This window comes from Schistocerca piceifrons, chromosome 6, assembly GCF_021461385.2.
Source record: "Schistocerca piceifrons isolate TAMUIC-IGC-003096 chromosome 6, iqSchPice1.1, whole genome shotgun sequence".
Taxonomy (NCBI): Eukaryota; Metazoa; Arthropoda; class Insecta; order Orthoptera; family Acrididae; genus Schistocerca; species Schistocerca piceifrons.
In genome coordinates this window covers 63,578,935-63,584,793 of record NC_060143.1, presented here as the reverse complement: position 1 = coordinate 63,584,793, position 5,859 = coordinate 63,578,935, and the positions used below count along the sequence as shown (strand labels likewise).

The 5,859-nt window shown below is 40.9% G+C and overlaps 1 non-coding gene across 1 annotated transcript; it reads left to right on the top strand.

The window, feature by feature from the left end:
* The first annotated feature begins 5,077 nt into the window (after positions 1–5,077).
* On the top strand, positions 5,078–5,149 carry Trnap-ugg. The gene has a single exon. It is a non-coding gene; the product is annotated as a tRNA-Pro (tRNA).
* Positions 5,150–5,859: the final 710 nt, after the last annotated feature.

The window sequence follows — 5,859 nt, the reverse complement described above, 5'->3', positions numbered from 1 at the left end:
GGATTGACGTGTTTCTGAAAGATACATATTCTGCTTTTCTTCTCGCTAAAGCGAGCCAATTAACATTTGTGCCGCTAGTGGTTTGTTTGAAGAGAAAGAGACTGTAAAAGGAAAATAATTAAGGCGTGGAATCACCGGAGATCTGGACATGTAATGGAGATGGTTTACTACACAATTTCCTTCATTAATAAGGTTTGTGACTCTTTTGTTCTGGAGTGAATGAACGAATGAGTTTTTTCTGGATCATTTGATGATCACGTTGGCCCTGTAATTAGTGGGGAAGATTCAGCTGTGACGAAGGGAGCCTGCAATCACTGAGTCTGTGTTAAATCGTCCAAAAAGGCTTCGTACACATCCGGAATTCGCAATCTTTCGTAAAAGGAACAAATTGTCCAAACGATTGATTCTCCCGACTGACTGCAGTGTTTAACAGTAATAATAAATGTAAAGATCTCTTACAGCAAGCCAGCCGCTGATTACCAAGACGAAGGACTCCACCAAAGATCCTATTTGGCTGATTTCACGTAATGAAATATTATATTAAAAACTGTACATAGATAAAGGAGAGAAAGAGAGGGAGCGAATGAAATAGAGATAATACTAATAATCCTCCATTAGTTAATTTTTCGCCTGTCTTATCACGGATCAGCCAAGAACTGGGAGGGCCTTATTTTACTGTATAGATTTATGTGTAAAGGTGAAGGGATCTTAAAGGCAACAGATACACATCTATACAGACAAGACATTACACAGAGATAGCGGCTAGCTGCATTCATCATCTATTCATAGAGGAAGAGACGGCAACTTATTATCCGAACATTAAAACGTTAAACTGCCTCTCTCTGTATTGTGGCCGTTTGTCTTTTAATGCTCTGCTCAAACGCATTAATTGCATTCGATAACGAGCACCTGTTATTGTTTCACTTGGTTTTAACACCTCATAGTACATGACGCCGAGCCGGTTCCACCAAATGCAGATCATAATCTTGGAGACGTGAATATTCGGTTTGGACGTCGACGTGGAAGCATGCCCGGGATATCCCCATGATTTTTTGCGTTTAGGGTTATCGTAATGAACCCATTTTCCGTCCCCGGTCACAATGCGATGCAGAAATCCCTTCCGTCTTTGCCTCTGAAGTAACTGTTCACAAACGCACAAACGCCGTTCAAACGGTTTCAGCTCACACGGGACCTAAGCTCCTTCTTTCTGAATCATGCCCATAACCTTGAGACGTTTTGAAATGGCTTGCTGTGTCTCTCCCACTAATCGTGCCAATTCTTCTTGAGTTTGACGCGAGTCTTTATTCAGCAATGCCTCCAATTCTGCATCTTCGAAAACATTCTCTCTTCCACCACTATGCCGGTCTACGACGTTAAAATCACCGTTCTTGAAGCACTGAAAGCACTCACGACACGTTCGTTCACCAACAGCGTCCTTACCGCCGCTGTTTTCTTCATACTGAAACAAAGCAGTAACACCTCCGGCAAATGACGAGAATTACGTTCGTAAACTGACATTTTCAATCAAGAACAACTTTATGATGCAGACACAAATCGACAAATGTTTGAATGAGGTACTTACCGTTATTGCCACCTATCGGCAAACTGCGGAAGCAAAGTTTTACATCTTATACCCATGTACTAGGAGGACTTAATTCCTATAAACCGTGATCTATTTCGAGCTTACTTTGAGTCCTTCCAAAACCACCAACACCGACATCCATACTCTGCAAACCACAGTGACTCACGTATGAAGCGCGGGAGGAATGACTGCTTAAATTTTCTGTCCACGCTGCATAGCGCCGACTCGAGAACTTTTCATCTGGCGCCCCCCCCCCCCCCCCCTCCCCTTCTTTTTTCCTTCGTGCACTTTCAGTTGTGTCAGTTTTCGCTGCTAATTCTGATATGCATTGCATAAAATCATGCACCTAGTCGCCCTTCCCAGCTTGGCGCTTTGGGCCTTAAATCGGCCCGGCGCTGTAATTTGTCTAATCTTGTCTTCGCGGTCCCTAAGGAGGCGTTGTAGTATAATCACATATCCCCTCACTTAATAATGATTCTTAAATTTTTGTAGCTAGGCTTTCATGGGATAGTTTGCTTAGATAACGCAACACCAAGTGTCGTCAAGGTTGCACAAATTAACCAAATGAAGCTATATCGTTCCAGAGGCCTCTTCAAGTGCCCAACATCTATGTTGTATATATACGCGGACTGATGCGACGAATGAAATTGCACCCGGGTCTCCTACCCACCAGGCAGATTCGTTAACCACCATACAACTCTTGCACACTGACTTTGCATAACTGCACGTACTACACAATCAAGCCTCCCTTCTCAATCCACATTCCCATTCACGCCTCAGTCCTCTTGGTATTCCCCCTAAACTCGAACAGCATTGCAGAGGCTCTCCAACATCTATGAGGTCTGAAACTTGAAAAGGTCTTTGCAACCACATAGTTTTTCATTTGGTTAAAAGCACCTACGCCTGGGTTTCAGGTACGATAGCCTGCTTCGTTTGATGCTCAGGTGCAATTCCAGCGCAGTTGGAGAGCCGCTGTTGTACTGTTCAAATTTAGGGGGAATACCAAGCAGACTGAGGCGTGAATGGGAGTTTAGATTGAGGGAGGGAAGCGTGCTAGAATAGTCTGTGTTGTTGTGCAAAGCTACTGAGCCAGAGTGGGGCAGTGGTTAGCGCATCTGCCCAGAGAAGAGGAGACCCGGGTTGGATTCCCCCCTTCATAGAAATTCTCATTCGTCGCTTTAGTCTGCATACGTAGTCTACACAAAAATTAAGTCAGCAGTAGCAGATCATGCAATGGGACCAGGGAACTAAATTCGATTTAGTTTTGTCAAGATGCAGTCGTCTCCATCTTGAAGAGGCTAACAGTTCAAATTTTTCAGCAGTTCCATGACACTCTCTCATGGGTCAAACAAATCTGTGACCATTTATTTATTTATTTGGTCCTGTTGATTACATATTACGCAACCAGTGTACAAGTAATATAGGACAAGTCAACTGATACAATTACAGTAGTTCATGAACATTTAAACATCACATTGCACAGACATTTGTTTATTTACCAAGAACAATTACATGCATGCAGAATTAAAGCCTGCATTATGCCAAAAACAGTTTAAGTGACTGTTTAAAATACTAGAATAAGTGATAGTGCATATTTTTATGCTACTGACACATATAAGCAGGTAAATTTGCTTCATGGTCATGGTTTGAATACAAATTTTAACTGCATTCCTTAAGAAGAGGTCTGTGTGAATGCTCAAGAGTGTGGGATACATGGGAGTTCACATTTTCTCGTAATGATATAGATAAATTTACATTTTATCACAACAATTTCAGTTAAATTAAAAGTAACAGCATCAAATTTATCTTTAAGGGATTTCTTTTCTTAGGCGGTTTCCCTCACTCTTATACCTTATAACCCTAAGTATTCATTCATTTCATAGAAAGTTTGTTCGATGAGGAATAATTTTAGTTACCTTTTGAAAACCTGTACATTATTTATTTGACTGGGTGTTGTGTGATCTCCTTAGGTTAGTTAGGTTTAAGTAGTTCTAAGTTCTAGGGGACTGATGACCATAGATGTTAAGTCCCATAGTGCTCAGAGCCATTATTTATTTCCTTTTTTATATTGATAGGGAGCTTATTGAAGACCTTTATACCTGATTCAGTAACTCCCTTTGCACTTCAGTGAGAGCTGCAGAGCCTTGGTGAAAATTTATCACCTGCCTTGTGTCATGGTTGTGGATGTCACAATTTTTCTGAAGCAATTCCCTGTTGTTTGCTACAAATAACATCAGTGAGTATATATACTGAACTGTGATGGTAAGTATCCTGAGAGATTTGAAGAGACCTCTGCAATATACCCCATTAGGGACCCCACATATTAGTCTCACTGCTCGTTTTTGTATTCTGAAGACTTTTTCAACACCTCTAGCATTTCCCCAGAAGATTATGCCATAGGAGAGAACAGAATGGAAATATGCAAAATATGACAACATTATTTCTCTGTCCACTAACTAATTTGTTCTTTTCATCTTAGGTGACTGTCTATCTGGATACCTAGGATTTTTTTGTGTGGTTTCATTAATTTTGTGACTGTTAGCATGTATTTCAGGAACTTTATTTTTTGTCAGATACTGTATCATATTGGTTTTTGAAAGATTTAGGGTTAGGTTATTTGCAGTGAACCATTTGTGTACTTGAGTAGGGACTGTCATGGCTGTATCCTGCATTGTGGAGTTGGGTCCTTTTACGAGAATACTTTTATCGTCAGCAAACATTACTATTTTTGCACTGTTATTAATTGTGATTGGTAGATCATTAATGTAGATTAGGAAAATTAGTGACCACGGAATTGAGCCCTGTGGGACTCCATACTTTATATTTACTCAGTCTGATTTTTTCGTGCTGCCCTTCTTTACGATTCTTCAACATCCCCTGTTAGTCCTATTTATTAGTCATATCTGATACAGAACGCACACACTTGAGCAACATTATAGCAAGCCTACACAAATGCTTTTCAAGCGTTCTCCTTTGTAGACAGATTGCATTTCCCCAATATCCTGCCAAGGAACCGAAGTCTGCTCCCTGCTTTACCCATGACTGTGCCGATCAATCCATTTGATAATCCCACAAATGGTTACAACCAGGTCCTTTTTTATGAATTGACTGATTCCAGTAGTGACTCATCAACATTATACCATTTGTTTGCATTTTGTGAAGTGCACACGTTTATACTGCTGAAGATTTAAAAGTACTGTAACTTGTCAATCTATGCACCAGTGAACCCAGTGGAACGTTTCTGTGGAAGGTCGCTCACAAATCGCCTGTAAACTGCTACAAGTTTATCGAAAGACCTTGTGACGATTAGCTAAAGGAAATATGAATTTGTTTCTTTCCTATGGTGAAGAGGAAAGTGTTCAAATGGGTACGCTAGCGAACTGGATTCCATTAAGAAACTCACGCTGTTTCGTGACTCAGAAATCGTCACGCGAGCGCTGGAATGTATCTGTTGGCTGTGAAGGTTACCGGGCCGTTACTGCACACGCTCCGGCCGGCTCAGTGGTCTAGGGGTATGATTCCTGCTTTGGGTGCAGGAGGTCCCGGGTTCAAATCCCGGCTGAGCCCTTATATTTTACATTAATGACTATTAAACACAGTAGGTACATAATACAGCTGAGTCATGCTTTCATCAGTCTTTTGTTATTGTGCTTAGTGGTTAAGTTCTGCTTTCACAATTCACTAAAAGGTATTTGGGACAAGGCAAAATGCGTGTACAGGTGATTGAGTTAGAAGCTCAATTTTTTCTAGGTATCTGAATTCACCCCTTCTGTTTCCATGACTTCCTTCTGTACCATCCTGGCATTGTTCAGTCGTTTGTATGCTGTCGTCTCTGAAAGACAAGCATTGTTTAATACGTTCTATGAAGAAAGATTCCTGCGTTGTTATGTAAGTGTAGTTATTTCTTAGAAACGTTGAAATTGAGCGAACTCTTTTTAGAAATCTGGCTTTAACATTCTCTACTTTGTTTTCGTTTTTCACCGTCAGATCGGCCCATAATAGCCGAATTGGGCTTGATCAGTATTACCACAGTTGGCAGGGGTGACCTTCTTACCTTGACTATGTCGTAAAGGGCTTTTTTGCGGCTGCCGCACGCTCTTGTATAGTGTCTAGAAAGAAAGTATTTCCAATTGTTTGCAGCGTCAATCCCAAGTATTTGAAATTGCATACGAATTCTAATGTTAATCCAGCACAGCTGAGACGGCCTCTCTTTGATATTCTACTCCCTCTTCTAAATTTTTTTGATTTCGTCTTTGCGCTCATTTTTTCCATCAAGT